Source organism: Plectropomus leopardus, chromosome 18 (genome assembly GCF_026936395.1).
Source record: "Plectropomus leopardus strain MGB_pleo_1.0 chromosome 18, ASM2693639v1, whole genome shotgun sequence".
NCBI lineage: Eukaryota > Metazoa > Chordata > Actinopteri > Perciformes > Serranidae > Plectropomus > Plectropomus leopardus.
The window spans coordinates 28,969,791-28,984,072 of NC_142193.1; the positions used below are offsets into that span (position 1 = coordinate 28,969,791).

At 40.1% G+C, this 14,282-nt stretch overlaps 1 protein-coding gene across 1 annotated transcript in view; it reads left to right on the plus strand.

Annotated features, from left to right (window-relative positions):
• The window catches only part of prr36b (proline rich 36b), a 49,343-nt gene that overhangs the window by 7,802 nt on the left and 27,259 nt on the right, over positions 1-14,282 (plus strand). The window lies entirely within an intron of this gene.

Below are 14,282 nucleotides of genomic sequence, written 5' to 3' on the forward strand. Positions count from 1 at the left end.
GGGCTTCCCTCTGTCCCTCTCATTCGCTCTCCCCATAGTCTGTGTACTGTTTTAGGACAGTCGAGGGCAACTGTACAAGATTAGCATCTCTCTTTGTCCAGGATTAATAAGCTCTGTCATGTGTTAATCTGCCCGTCCCCAGGGGGCCGAGTTTCTCCAAGCCTCAGCGCACCATGGGAAGGACAGGGTTCGAGTGTTTGTATGTGTGTTTTGTGTGCATCAGCTTGTTTGGTGTTTGTAGGAAAGAGGGGGGTAGTGTGAACGCAGACAATGTACAGCCCCAAAGTGTGACGGCATCAGCCTGCTCTGCCATTTGAGGCAGTCATATGCATTGTTGCTGATTCATTTTATTAAAACGAGATTAGAATCAGTAATTTATTGATTCCCAGGGGGAATTAATGGTTTGTTAAAGTCACTCTGATGCCAAGCATACAGACTTATAGAAAGTAGAAATAAGTACAAGCACAAAGTATGTAAAAATGTAAACATGAACAGAAATACTAATAATACAATCATAAATATCTATAATTTGCTGATTGATCAAAGTATGTAAAAATATAATAGATGTACAGTAATAATAAAAACAATTAGCACTAGTATGTTAATATTTAAAAATCGGAAATATTTATAATGTGCTGAGTATGTAAAAATATAAAACTATGTGCCTTGTGCTACAATACAGTGTACAAAACTAGTGTGTAAAGTAAAAAAAAAAATAAAATATGTGTGTGATGCTACAATGTGCAACAGATATATGCATGAGTAAGAAGAACAGTAAGAATATATACAGCATGTGTAACATATTAAATGTAGCCTATAAGAATTGAGTGAATATTGCCACTTGAGTAATTGCACAGAGAACTGCTGTAGTTGAATTATTGCACCATGTTATTGTAGATGTTTTCAAATAGTCCTGTAATCCTTTAAATTCACTCAAGATTTCACTTGAGGGCATTTTAAACTCTTAGTGCGACTCCCCACAGAGTCCTCAGGATTAGTGCCAGCCTTTCCGGTCACATGTTTCAGTGATCCAGGTGTCTGCTGCACAATCTGCTGCTCTTTCTCTCACACGCCAGCAGCAGCCAAGTAAACAGCCAGACAGAAAAAACGTGTTCCTTCCTCCCAGCGGGGCCTTTGTTCTCGCTCAGTTTGTCTTTTTGAGCATCGCAGCAGCTCATTGACTCACTGAAAATCAATTGATGGGAATGACTGTGCTGTACACCTTAAAGGAGTTCACTTTACCAGTCAGCAGGGGTGGAGACCGGTGTGTTTGTTTGTTGTGGCTCTGCTGTGTGTAAGAGGGAGGTCAGGATAACTAATGGCATCAGTGGACAAAGTGCTCTTCATATCTTCATCTGTTTGTCTTCATCCCTGAATACGTGTTAAGACACCTGTGTATTTTGAATTAGCAATTAAAAAAATGCTTTCTGGCCACTGTGGTCTGGATGAGACAAGATCTGAGTTGATAAAAATATTGATCTGCCTTTAGTTATCACCACACGCTGACAGCAATCCATGAGCAGCAGTGAGCTTTTGTGCCCTGGGCTTGCCTCCAAGGCTATGTACAGATTGCCCCACGTTCTTGATGAAGGTTGATGGAGAGCCTAAAGGGAAGACTTGCACACATTAGCATCTAACACAAAAGAGGGCAAAATCAGATGTCTCTTTGGAGTTAAAGACATACGTGGGGCTGAAAAAAGTGCCTCACTGTGCAAAAATAAAATATTCTGTATGATTTGTGAAAAAAAAATGTGAAAATTAATTAAAATAATAATACTAAAAGTAGACAATAATAATGGGACAATACATACAAATTAAAATGAATAAAATAACTAAAAATAGAATAAAATAAGATGTAGACCAACAAAAGATGGTAACACATGAATAAAACAAAAAGAGATGATGATTTTGATAGATTTTTGATTTTTTTTCCTACACATTTGCTCCCAGCTTTGCACAGCATTTTGATGGAGGCCTGCCTTCTGTCTCTCTCCCCCTCCTGGTTGCTTCCTCCCTCTCTCCCTCCCCTGCCTGCTCAGCCCTCCCGCAGTCTACGGGGAATGCCATGCAGAGCAGCAGGCTTTGTTTGGAGTTTATTTGTGTGCAGGACAGAGGCGGTTTCCTGACCTCAGGTCGAGGGTGTTTGGGGAATGTGTGAGCTGCGATTACCATCAACTTGATGGAGGCAGTGGCAGCTCTGGCAACCCCCCAGCTGGATTTGACTGGGTGACATGCGCCCTTCATCCGACTCCCACACCTATTCCTCCATCTCTGTGCTCGTCCCCATCAGGGACGTGCTTGGTAATAACCAGCCTCTCGTCTCATGGATGGCTGTTGGTGTCCTCTGGAGCTCAGCAGCAGGCTGTGGGGATGTGATGAAGCTGAGGAAGAGGCGGTGACATGCAGAAACCATCCCACTAAGTGTCATGAGATAGCAAGTCAGCGGTTGCAGTGATGGTGGGTAGAAGTGGCTTTGAAAGGTTTTGCTGTGATCCTGGACCGTTGTTACATAACTTCTTTTCAAAGATGAGTCCTTGAGAGAAAGCTTACTTTATAGGCAGAATGGGATTATTTGACAGTTTACAGTTTTATACAAATGGCTTCATTGACTGTGGAGATTATTTGTTATTTCTGTTGCTCTACCTGTTCAAACACTGTTAGCCTGTGACTGATTGAAGCTGCTGCAGCTGTTAGTCTGTTATTGGTGTTCTGCCAAGATTTGGCTGAGAGTAAATGAAACATTCAGCGACTGGGCAAATTTGCTGTACATCTTAACTTTTGATTCAGTTCCAGTAAAGATGGATCTCTCTTCCTGTAAGTTCCCTCTAGCACTCACCTTCTTTCTGTTATTGATATACTGTTAATCTACCAACTATTTTCTTTAATTTATTCATCAATGGTGGATCTACTCGCACAACGTCTCTTCAAAACAAGCATCCATTTTGTTATCGTCCTCTTGTACTCCATGTCAAACCAGCTACTACTGAAGTGTAGAACAAAAGATTTTGTTTTGTAACTGGATCATGTGCTTCACAAAAAATGGTGTGCATGCAGACGTTCACATTTGCCCACACAGACCCTTGTCGGCATGTAAACTAAGGTGCATTAAAAATATTTTGTCTCTAAAATCAGCTAAAAACAGTGATCATCATTTCGGCCACAATCGTGCAGCCCTATGTCACACAGACTGAAGCGGACCCTGGTGGACGCACTGATGCAGGAACTATGAAGCAGTCTTAAGTAACCCTAAATAGGGTGAAGTGTTGACTGAGACTACTGTTGTGGTTTGGAGGAGGTTGAATGGACAATCTCAGGCCCCATGCCAGCATGTGGCGTCTTGAATCTGACATTCTCCCCCATTGCAAAGAGGAGGAGTGGTATACATACTCACATTTCACCTTAATTTACAACTTTCTGTCATAAGTAAAAGCTCGTCAAATGTGAGGCCGCTTGCATCAGCCCACTTGCCCATGTGCAGTAACGCCGTAAGCAAGAGAGCAGTAAATTATTGAAGCAGCGCTGCTTATGGTAGACCTAAATCCTGCAGAGTTGCACTTCTTGAAGAGAGACGTTTAAAGCTGTTGTTTGGAGCTGTTGTCCAATATATGAATATTTATCATATTAATAGCATACAGTTTGAAATATTTCAAAAGAGGCAGATGTCTTTTTTGTCAATCATTTTCCAAACAAGGACTTCATAAATTTATTACAGACTTTAATGAAACAAATTATCATGTGAAGAGCACGAGAAATGTCTTATCATGGTTTTATTGATTGAAATAGATTGGATTATGCTCAAACAGTAAAGGAAGCAACATTTAACTCTTTGAAACCATTGCAAATTGGCTTTATTTATTTCAAAAACATGAAAAGAAGGCAACAAACAATTAAAAAGGAGATGAGCAAGAAATTAGCAAGAATTGGGAAAAAAAAACTACAAAAACATTACCTGAAATTAGCACAAACAAGAAAAGAAAAGTTATATAACAAAATCGGGAAATGAAGTGAAGTTAAAAAAAAAAAAAAAGGTAAAATAAAATTAAAATGATAAATAATAATAAATATATCAATATTTCATTTTTTTTATAGCTTTCTGAATATTTTCCTTAGCTATTTGATCATTCTATAATGATTATCTCTCTCTGATTTTTTTAATTTTTTTTTTAAAAAAGCTGATTTTCAGGTCATTTTCTCGTCACTTTTCACAATTTTTTAGCAATATGCAGGACAGTTCATGCCAAGATGCCAAGTTGCTGATTGCTTTTTTTTCAGTGTTTTTGAAAGAATTCAAACCAATGTGCTCACATTGCAAAGGTTTAAATACTTGTGAAAGGCGCAGCATGTTGATTTAGGTTTTCAAAGGGTTAACCCATCACAAGTGGACACACTTTGCTGTCATTGTGAGTCCAACATATAAGTTGTAACAGTTAACCAAGTAAAGAGTAAAGGCGGTGCTTGCAGTTTCCTACGTTGTCATTACGAGCTCTTCTTTGTAAATGCTGCTCCGGCTGTGTCAGAGGAAAGAGGATGGTTTATTAGCGGTGTCAAAGAGCAAACACTGCGCTCCAGCATCTTCTGTTTGCTGCTTGTAGAGATAAAAGCATGTCAATTACAGGGTCAGAGGCCACTGCCTGCTCGTTAAAAATGCCTTCAAAAACCAGGCCCAAGCCAGTAACATCCTCCCCTCACTGTCAGCGTTTTTCCCTCAACCCTCTATCCTCTTATGTTGGCATTAGTTATGTCTTGAACGATCTATCGGGCTTGCACGAGTTTGTGTCGGCGTTAGCGGCGTGTTACATCGGCCACAAAAGCTCACTTTCTTTTTGCATCTTTTCTACCGTCCTCTCCACCACCCCACCCCCCACCGCCGCTGCCTCCTTCCCCCACAATCCCTCTCTTTGACTGCTATTTAGAGTAGGCCCCGGGGATAGAAGAAGGCTCACAGAATGCATATGTGTGTGTGTGTGTGTGTGTTTGTGTGTGTGTGTGTGTGTGTGTGTGTGTGTGTGTGTCTGTGCAGTTGTGTACTGTGAAGCACAGACTTTCTTCCACAGAGATTCATACACAGATACACACTCGGATGGTTGGTTGGCTAAAGTGAGTGAATGAGCTGGGCTCTATGGTTTTGGCCTTTGTGTTGAGAAAGGGAAGAGCCTCTTGTTTCTTAGCGACAGTAGATGTGATTAGATGTGAACACACACCACAGCCCAAGAGCAGATTTGACATTAACTTAACATTTATCTTAATAACCCTGGAGCTCCTTAAATTGAATCTGCATAATGAGTCACAGCGACCCTTCGCGCTATTCATTTCAGATTCAGAAATGTGGTATTTTTCTGCAAAATTACGATGTCTAAAACAAAAGACCAATGTTATGTTTTTTGTTTAGTTGTATACATTTTATTGTAGTAATTTGATTGCCATTGATTGTCAGTGGTGTCATATTCTGTTTGCATATGCATCACAGTTGTCGTTTTCTACCAGAAGCTGTCATAAATTGACTTTGTATTTAGTTTGAAGCCATTTTTATGATACACATTGTGGGTCGTTGATGTTTTAACTACATGTTTTAATTGAATGATGGATTTTAGTCATTGTATGTCTGAATCTTAAGTTGTCAGCGATACAAGCTAAGCAGATGTTAGTTGCAGCTTGGCTCCAGGTCTTGCCATGCTGCAGAAGCAATGCGCCGTGACTCGCTGTTTCCAAATTGCGCTGAAACTTTTGGACTTTGGAGGGAGGGGCCAAGCACATGCGCTGGGAAGGGGTGTGCTTGATTTACAAAAGCAACTTTGGTAGACTTGTCAAAATCTTTTTTTTTGTCTCGATTATCTAAATTATCTTAAATCGAGGGAAGCCAAATTCGTAATTGAAAATAAAATCAGATTAATCACGCAGCCCTAATCCCAAGCATGAAAAACTGACTGCAACGATGGCATTGCTCCGTCTTTTTTCATTTTTTTGATGGAGAGACCCCTCACGCCAGAAAATTTAAATATTGTTCGTTTAAATATAACCTTCTGCTGAATTTTAATCAGTCATATTTAGTATATGTTCATCCCCCTGCACACGCACAGTAGTAGATTGTACTTGCTCCAAAAAGGGGGTCAAAGTAGCAGTTTTCTGTTTAAATATGCTGATGACCTGATTATTCAAAAACAGCATTTTTTATGTCTAGACAGTGAGAAAAGCTTAGATCCCTCAGCGGAGTTGGATGCCTTCCAGATATTGACAGTATAGACCCTAACACTGTAGTGTGTCAGGGATAGACACATGAGCGTGAGCACACACACGTTTTGTTTGTGTCCCAGTGTGGGTATTAGCAAGGGATGATGCCTGGGAGGGTGATCTCACCTTGCAGAGCTGGCTTGCCCATCATTAGCTTAGTGCTTGAGGCCTATTAAGTGTAATAACAACAACAACAGAAAGGAAAGAGTAGACAGCATGTGCCTAAAAGCAAACTTGAAAACTACAAAAAGTCTTACAAAACAAAAACCTTGTAAAAAACGGGAAAAAAAAGATATAAAAACACGTTCTGTTCGAAAAAGTTAAAACTTCAAGTGTTTAAAAATGTGAACTACAATATACTGTATTTATAAACTATATTTATAATTATAGTTAGTTACATTTTTAAATTATGTAACAAAATATATTTGATTTCTTCTCCAAATATTTTCCTTGCTTTTTTAAAACTTTTTTTCTTTTTAATACTAATTTTCAAGGTGATCTTCTTGTACTTTTTACTAATTTCATGATAATTTCTGGGTCATTTCTTTTTTGATCGCTCAATGCCTCCTTCCTATGTTACAAGCAAAATTTCCCAGCTTTCAAAGAGTCAAAAAGCAGATATATATACTTTAGAATTTAGTTAAAACAACTATTAGAAACAAAACAGCATTCAAACCAGCAGAAGCAAAGGCTGTTACATTAAAGCCAGTCTATAAAAACTATTAGATGTAAGTGCACTTAAGAGAATGAAGCAGACATTGTTGATGATGATATGAAGCATGTGCCTGATTAATAATATACAGAGAATGTAAACAGTGTGTGTGTGTGTGTGTGTGTGTGTGTGTGTGTGTGTGTGTGTGTGTGTGTGTGTGTGTGTGTGGACGGGTAAAAGGAGCCCTTCACTGGTCTTTCCTGATCCTCCGCTTCAGCCAGCCAGTCCTGCCTTTGGTGTTTGTGTGGGTTTCCTTTGTTCTGTTTCTGTGTAGCTCATCATTGAGGCTTGCTGGGAATTTGGAGTGGGACGCTGCTTGGAAGCTGCAACCACATGATTTGGACACATTGTGAGAGCCAACAAACACATTTTTGCAAAGTCAACTACATTCAGAAATTTACAGTTAAAAATCTGCTAAATCTTGAGGATACCAGCGCGAGACTCCCACTCCACTGTCTTGCCACTTAGCCCTATCTGCAGTTACTGTTTTTAGTTGAATACCAAGAACTGTAGCCTGTTGAAGTTCTTCTCCTACACGTCGTTTGTGTGTCGCTCAGGTCACAAGAGGTCATGACAGCTGACCGGCTGTCTGGTCTGATATATCTTAACCAGCAAATCTCCTCAGATTAAGCCATTTTATCTTCTAAACGTTTCCCACAGAGCTCTGTTCCTAAATGTTTTGAAATTGACCTAATGTAGCTGACAGAGCCATCTGTCTGGAATCAGCTGCTGGAAATGTGCACTAACTAACAAACCATTATGTTTCAGGTCATTGAATACATTCTGTCCCTTATGGGTTGAAAATGCCAGCTTGTGTGTTACAGCTCAGGTTATAGCTTTCACCAAAGATGGTGTTAGAGAAGAGCCAGACTGGGTTTTATTGGTTCTTGGAGGAATGCCTAACATAATAGAAGTGCTGAGACAGTTGGAAGACGACCTAACTTTATTCACATTATATTAGTTGACTACAGGTGAAATGGAGACTTTAAAATGCTGCTGACCCCGTTCATGTTTAAAAACTCTGGGATTGTCTTTTGGTCTGGAAGCTATTTACGATGATTGTCTCATCACTCACAGCTTGTCAAGCCAAAAATGTTTAGCTAGTTCTAGTAGGGATGAATATCGAACTACATCTCAAGTCGAGTCACATCATTTAAATCCAATCACTGGTCTGCATATATCAATTGTACAGCAAATTAAGCCTAAATGCAGAGCCTTTGACTGTCTTCGGGTTAAAAAACCTCCTTCAACTCCATCAGCTGCTGCGGCTCAGCGGGCACAGTCTTCATCATCATCCACTCGCAGCAGCGGTAGTAAGCACATCCAAACTTTGTAGCAAGTCCCGTCAGTTAAAAATAGTTATCCAATGTTAAAATCTGAGTCTAAATTGTTCATCTTAAATATTACTAATTTTTTTAAAGTTTATTTTGCTCTTTTTCAACAACATAGAAACTTCGACACAATCATTGTGGAATATCAAAATACTGAAGCTTGCATGTTAACCCTTTTTTTAAACCCCTGCCAGAGAAACTGAAAGATAACTTACATCTTAGATACTATGATTGGAAAGAGTACTTATGTAATGTAACCCAGGGTAGCATTGTTTAATGTAACGTATGGTAATGTAATCCCATTGTAACCCACTTTAGTAATGTAAATCCACCAGCAGCAGCTCTGTTGAGGTGCCAGTAAACCAGCAACCCATTTAGCTTAATCCCCAGTTCCTGTGGTGAAGCTGCTTAGGCGTTAATAGAGAAAGCTAGAGTTGTGCCACAACGCGCTATGCTCCTTTTGTGTATAATTGTTTGAATTTGAAGCAGGGGGCAGTAGCTAGATTGTTCATTGATAAGTGCAATAAAATGTTGTAAACATTTGGATTTTTTGCAACAAGCTGTAAGAAAACATGGTTCAACTAAACAGCGTTTAGTAAAATACCATTTAAGCATCATTCATTTTACAGCGTCATTTTACAGCGTCAGAATAGGCTAACTTATCATTTTCAGCTCTGACGTTTTTCCCCTTCTAACCGCAGCTATCTCAGTCCGTTTGAAAGGAAATAACTCTCTTCAATCTAATTAGTGTTAATGAAAACCCGTAATAGCCTTAATGGGTTTGATGTTTCAGTTGGGAGTGCTGCAGTAATTAGGGGTGAAATTCAAGATAACATAAAGCTGTAGCAGCACATTGAAGAAACAATTAAACACCAGTCAGAGACTTATAAATAGAAAAACACACACCTATAAATTTGTTTAGATTTCCGTACAGTGGTCACAATTACTGATGCCCGAATGTTTACTAAGTAGGAAATTGATGAGAAAGAAGCTATGGGAAAAGTAAAATCTTGAGAAATGTATGTACAGGGTCACAGGGGTGTAAAGGGGTGAGGAGCAAGGCGAGAAATTTGTCTTGGCAGCAAACTCACAAATTCTCAACTCCGATTTCTGTTTATTTGGCTGCTGAGAAAGTGAAAGCATGCTAATGTGTCTTAAATCCCCCCGCTCCTCCAGTTTCTATGGAGCGAAGATAAAAATCCTGTTTCTGAAGTGTGTTCGTGCTCCAGTTGTTAACCTGTTTATGCTTCCCGCTGACTGATGGCCTTAATGACGTAAAGCCGGGTGAGTGAGCAATAGAGCCAGAGAGAGAAGTGCAATATCACAGCTGTCTGAAGACTTGCAGGAGAAAGAGAAATGTTCCTCTGGCTGTGGCCGTGCAATCAGGATTTATCACTCTCTCTCACACACACACACACACACACACACACACACACACACACACACACACACACACACACACACACACACACACACACACACACAGACAGCAGCAGTGTAGGGTCGCAGTGAAATGAACAGCCAGGCCAGATGCTTTATTCGACTGTGGGAAGAGCTGAACACCAAATTCTGAAATATAGAGAGGAGGGAATGGTGATTGGACACGGTCTTATTTCCTGGTTCACTGCATGGTCAAATTAGGTCACTGTGTTTATAGTTAGGTGCCGGGTCTTAGTCAAACAATCGGTGTGCAGTGTTTTCCACACATCTGAAATAGACTTGTGGTTGTAAGCCCTGTGCTGTATGCTGTCAGACATCAGTTAGTCCTCATTCTTGAAATCTTCTCTCTTTTACGGAAACATGCTGTTTGAAAATAGTATGTAAGCTGAGTTATCATACAACACCAGCAGGAGACGGTTGCAACAACAGGACTTACACCTGGTCTCAAGCTAAGTGGATCGTAACTTGCCGTTCTGAGCCCGACCTTAAAGTTAATGCAGGTTGCACCATCTAGTCTTAAGCCTTCTTCTCACCAAGACCAGGTGTGAATTAAGGCTGTCTCGAATACCATTTTCTGGACTCCAGAGCTAAGTTTTTAATCAACCGCAACTAATCGAAGCTTCGTGACATGCGCAGCAGCAGCAGAATCACAAATACTGACATGGCATTTGTCCTTGGTTAAAAAAAAAAAAAAAAAAAAAATATCTGAATGCCTAAATTGAAAACCAAATACCTGCCCATTTAAAGAATACCCAAATAGCTGAATATTTGGGTCCAGCTTGAGTGTAAATCTTACGTGTAGTCAGGACCAGGTATAAATTCAAAATCTCAATTGTTTGTATAAAATATCAGCCTGATAAACAGCACAAGAGCATCAGACGTTGAACAACAACCCACAGTAGCTTTCCTGCTAAAGTGTCCTTTTTATCTAGCCAACATACAAACAAACCAAACAAATGCTCACTGGTAAAAAAGTGCAGCGTTATCACGCGAGATAGCAAGCTAATAAGCTGGTCAGCTGCGGCGCATTTTGGTGGTCAAAGGTCAGGGTCACAGTGACCTTGCATTCATCTCATTCTTGTGATTGATATCGAAAGAACACCTCAAGCAAATTTATTCAGATTTGACACAAATATTCACTTAAATTTAACAATGAGCTGATTTGAATTTGGTGGTCAAAGGTCAAGGTCACTATGACCTTGCAGCTGTCTCATTTTTGTGAATGCAATATCTGAAGATAGCAAAAATTCAGCACAAATGTCCACTTATACTCAGAAATGAACTAATGAGAATCTAGTGGTCAAAGCTCAAGGTGACTTGACTCAAGAACCCTCAAGAACCACCTTCAAATGGAGCTGTTTGTATAGATCCTCTGTGTGTAAAGCCTCTGATTTCACAGACATGAATGTAAACTGTAAGTGCAACTTGAATGATGCGCGGAGGAATAAAACCGTGTGGAGGTAAAGGTGGTTCTTTACTTTCATGTTACCTGTAGAGCTCCACATGCTGGCTGCTGTCAATCAAACACAATGTAGTTAAGACTAGGCTTACGTTTGGTTGGTGCAGCTGACCTAAAGTTCATTTTAAAAACTCCTTACAAAGACTGACTGAGCAGTTAGGACAAGGCTTAGTTATGAACAGTTGGTGCAACCCACCCAAATAACTAGCTCTACATTGCAAAATGACAACAGTTCTGATTATATTATTTCCATATTTATTTTTTCTACATCGACTGGTGAGGATGCTGACTTGGAGATAAACACTGGGTGCAGCAGATGCCTCTGTTTGTCCAAGTGTAAAGTGGTTATTAGACTAATCAGTGCTAACCATATGTAAACAAACCAGTAGTGCACCATTGTTGTTTCTAGTGTATGCTTATTACACAAAACAACACTAGGCATGCACATTTTTTTTTTCCAAGTGCTCTGTTTTACATGTCGACATAAATACAAAGTAACCAGAGTTTTGAAAAATCTTTATCTTGTAAGGCATTTTAAATAATCTCTGTTTTAATTACCTGAAACTCTGTTGGTTTGGAGGCCAATTGTGGAATAAAATATCAGTTTTTAAAATATCTGTATGTGTGTAGACATGACCTAATAGGGGTAGAGGCTAATCAAACTGTCAATTCCAAGATCTTCTGTTCCTTCAGACATCTAAAAGTTAAGTAAAACATGAGTGAGGGTAGAATTTAAAGCCAGCTTGAATCCCAGGTTGTTCTGACACAAAAATAAAAACAGTATGGGACTCAAACTGTCTCTATTCCCCTCCCTCAGTGATACCAGTGTCCACCCTCTCTTCTAAAAGCTGTGACTGGTTGTGTGTAGTCACATAATTAAGCCAACTGTCCACATTTTGTAGCCTCGCTGGCATTTTAAAACCCTGTGTGACCGAAGGGTGCGGCATAACTCGTTCCTCGCAGCTACCCGTCGTCTTCCTCTCGACCTCCCTGGTTGTTTTGGGTGGCGGCCTGTTGCACTAGCTGTGTGTATCTGTTCTTATGTGTTGTTTGAGATACATGGATTTTTTTTTCTCAGTTTCTCCCCCTCTGGCCCTGCTCAGCTGCTCCAGCCATCTGTGCACAGGCAAACAGAGAACAGAGGGATGGAGGGAGAGCGGTAGTGGTGGGGGAGAAAAGAAATCGAGGAGGGGAAATGTATAAGAGAAAGGGAGGATAGTCGTAGAATGAAAGAAGGCCTTTTTTTACATGTGATCTTTAGTTTAGAAGATGAGTAAAGGATGACGGAAGAGGGACAGAAAGACGGAGAAGAGTGTGCAGGAATTGTTTCCAGGAAGCTCGCGGCATAAAGATGATGTCTGTCCTCTAGAAATAGGACAGTGAGTGTGTGCACGTTTAGGTCAGTGGAAACTAGGATGACTAGTGTTGTCTGGCTTTTTGAGTCGGAACAGCAAAGATCAGCCAATAGTGAGCTCATTTTACATCTTGTTTTTCCCCGTCTCTTTTCTCCCCCCGTCCCACCTTCTCTGTGTGTTCCCATGCTCCACAGGCCAAGCCTCTTCCTCTGGGCTGGCCTCTGTGTTGCCTCAGAGTTTGTCTCACCACTTAGCCTCCTGCACAGTCGGCTCCTCGCTCTGTTTGTAAACTTTGACAAGCAAGTTTCCTGCTGACCCCCCCCCCACTTCCCTCTCTGCTTCTCTCAAACTTATAGAAACCTTTTCTTTTCCTCAGCAGCTGAGAGAACCAAATAAGACAGTTGTTTAATATTGATCAGGGTTCATACGATCAAGAAAAACCTGCAAAAGTCATGGCATTTGCAAATAGCAATTCCCAGGCCTGGAAAGTTTTGGAAAACTAAATATACCCTGAAAGTCTTGGAAAAGTGATAGAACTTTTTTCACTAACCTGTGTAATAATATATGATGTGTTCAAGGGTTGCTGGAAATTTGAAAAATTTTTCTTTAAAAATCATGACATTTTTCCTTTATAAAATCTGCAAGGAAAAAGAACCAATAAAGAGTATCTATGGTTTTTTCAGAGAAATTATGGTCTTAAAAAATTTGCCTCAAAGTCATGAAAAAGTTGTGGAAATGTATTGGTAAAAATGTGCATGAACCCTGATTGATGCAGACAAAGTATGACAGCTTGTATTACAGATGGGTGCTCTTTATCAGGTCTCATATGCTTCACTTCTTGTCCTCAGTTGCTCATGTCACCGACTGCTCCGTTTGTGGCCCATGAGTCAAACTGTCCTGTCTTTGGGTTTATTGTACAAGCCTTGACCCACTTAGCAAATACACTCCAGCTTCTTCTCACCTCAGCCTGTTTTTCCTTTTATAACCATTTTAGCCTAATAGTGTGAAGCAGGCTGTCAAAGCTTTTCTTATGCATGTGCAAATTCAAAACTTGCGTGTCTTAACATTACTACAGGTGGCATATACATATGTGTGTGTGTGTGTGTGTGTGTGTGTGTGTGTGTGTGTGTGTGTGTGCAATTTGCGTGCTAAAGCTTTTTGCGCTCCCTTAAGTGTACTATCCCGGAAAACTAGTCTTCCACACTAGTGACTCTGATGCCATTTTGTACCAAGAAAAAAAAAAAGAAGCCAACCCGTCACAGCTATGCCGGCCAAGTGTGTCACTGAGCTTTTTAGGAGCACAGAGGGGACCATTTGCCACTGCACTGCAGTTGGCATTGAACTTAATTAAAGCTATTTGTAGAATTTGTTGTTTTTGCAGGAGCAGACATTTACTCCTCTGCTCCTCCCTCTTTGATCCCCAAGACACAAAACATAAAATGTGTTGATCTAATTGTTACCCTCCGAGCGTGACTTATGAAGCTGTGATGTATTTTTGTATGACCGCCTTTCTTTGTGCTTTCTCAATGTGTTGCATTGTCCTAGATATTGTTCAGTCCTCTCTTGGATTAATGCAGCAGTTCAATCTTCTATGTAGTATTATGGCACATCCTGTTCCAGTTCTATCCCACAATCAATTTGCCTGATAATTAAGGTTCAGTTCACATTTCAACCGATACTGTTACTTTTTCCTGTACATGGATTTCAGTAACGGTGCCCAACTGTCCCTTTTTTCTGTATTTAACTTTTTATCTGTG